Genomic DNA, 2,223 nt, shown 5'->3' on the forward strand with positions numbered 1-2,223 from the left:
TACAGTGACTGTGTATTCCTTCTATTTTCTTTGGATGCTTTCTGCATCATTCAATATTTTGCCCAAAGAATCCTTTAATATTTCAAGACAAGGTTTGAATTTTTTCTTTTGTTCTTTAAGTTGAGAAATGCTAAGCATGTTCTTTCCTCTTGGTTTTTCAACTCCAGGTCTTTGTGCATTTCATTATAATAACTTACTTTGTCTTCTGGAGCTGTCCTTTGTAATTTTCTGCTCAGTTCTTTTGCTTTATCATGTCTTTCATTCACTTTAGTTTCTCTGTGTTCAAGAGTAAATTTCAGAGTCTTCTGACATCCATTTTTGTCTTTTCTTTCTTTCTGTCTTTTTAATTATCTTTTGCTTTCTTCTGATGTTCTTGATGTCATCCCACAGTTCTTCTGGTGTTCAGTCATTAGTGTCTATTACATCAAATCTGTTCTTCAGATTATCTCTCAATTTAGGTGGGATATGTTCAAGGCCATATTTTGGTGCTCATGGACCTCTTTTAATTTTCTTCAGCTACAGTTTGAACTTGTTTTTGAGCAATTGATGGTCTGTTCCAAAGTTTGTCCTGGCCTTGGTTTGACTGATGATATTGAGCTTTTCCACCATCTTTCCCCAGGGTTAATCAGTTTGATTTCTGTGTACCTCATCTGTTGAGGTACATATGTATGATCGCCTTTATATTGTTTTAAAAAGTTATTTGCAATGAATAAGTCATTGGTCTTGCAAAATTCTATCATGTGAACTCCAGCATAATTTCTATCTCCAACATATTTTCAAACTAATGATCTTTCTTCTTTGTTTGTAACTTTCACATTCTAACCACCCCAGTAATTATCAATGCATCTTGATTGCATGTTTGATAAATTTCATACTGAAGAAGTTGTTATTATTGTTGTTAAGTGTCTTCCAGTCAGTTCCAACTCAAACTGACCCTGTATAGATTTCCAAGGAGCAGCTAGTGAGTTTGAAGCACCAACCTTATGGTTAGTAGTCCAATGCTTATCCAACAGCATGACACTAGAACTCCTGGTGTAGAATTATTCAATATCATCATCATTGGCTTTAGTGGTCGATGTGTAAATTTGAATAATGATGGCATTGTTCTTATCACAGATTGCGTTGTACATTAAGATAAATCTTGAAATGTTCTTTTTGGAGATGAATGTCTCACCATTCCTCTTCAATTTGTTGTTCCCGTCATATTAAATTATATGATAGTCTGACTCAAAATGACCAATACAGGCCCTTTCAGTTCACTAATGGTTAGGATATTGATTTCTATGCATTCCATTTCATTTTTGACAACCTCCAATTTTCCTAGATTCATGCTTCATGCATTCCATGTTCTGATTATTAATGGATGTTCAGAAAATGAACGTCCTAAAAGCTTTACTCTATGTTGTCATCATGGCCAACTGTGCTTTCCACAGTGGTATTTTGAGTGTCATCCAATAGGTGGGGCTCATCTTCCAGCACTATACCTGACAATGTTTTGCTGCAATTCATAAGATTTTCAGTGGCTAAATATTCAGAAATAGTCTGCCTCTCCTTCTTCCTAGTCTGTCTGAATCTGTAAGATCCACTAAAACCTGTCAAATATGGGTGACCTTGCAGGTATTTAAAATACTGGTGGCATCGTTTCCAGCATATCATAGCAACACACACGCTACAACAACCTGACAGACAAGTGGTCAGTTTCATAGTGAATAGTATATTGTGTGGGACTGTAGGATCAGTACTGGACTGCTAACCACAAGGTTAGCTGCTCTTGGAAACCCAATACAGGGTCGCTATGAGTTGGAATTGACTTGAAGGTACTTAAAAGCAATAACAATATTATATTGATCAGTCCCTGCAAGGTGAATAAATAGACCAATCATAGGCTAGGTTGTAGATAAAAGGTATCAAAGCGCCAACCTGTTACAGCTTACCAGGAAATATTAATTCATACGCACAAAAGTCAAAAGCATTCTGTGATAGAAAACTTAGGCAAAGGCCCATATAAAGGAACTTATATATGCCTGCTGCTGCAGAGTAACTGTTGTCAAGGGAAGCACATATTTGGTGTTTTACTTCCAGATTCATAGGCAAGCATCCAGAAGAGCTCATTTAGGTGCAATAACAATCTGTGATGCCTCAGCCTCTGCTTACTCATGAATTTGAATGTTGTTGTTGTTAAGTGTTGTCGAGTCGGTTCTGATTCATAGTGAACCTGTATAG

This window comes from Chrysochloris asiatica, unplaced genomic scaffold, assembly GCF_000296735.1.
Source record: "Chrysochloris asiatica unplaced genomic scaffold, ChrAsi1.0 scaffold00181, whole genome shotgun sequence".
Classification (NCBI taxonomy): domain Eukaryota; kingdom Metazoa; phylum Chordata; class Mammalia; order Afrosoricida; family Chrysochloridae; genus Chrysochloris; species Chrysochloris asiatica.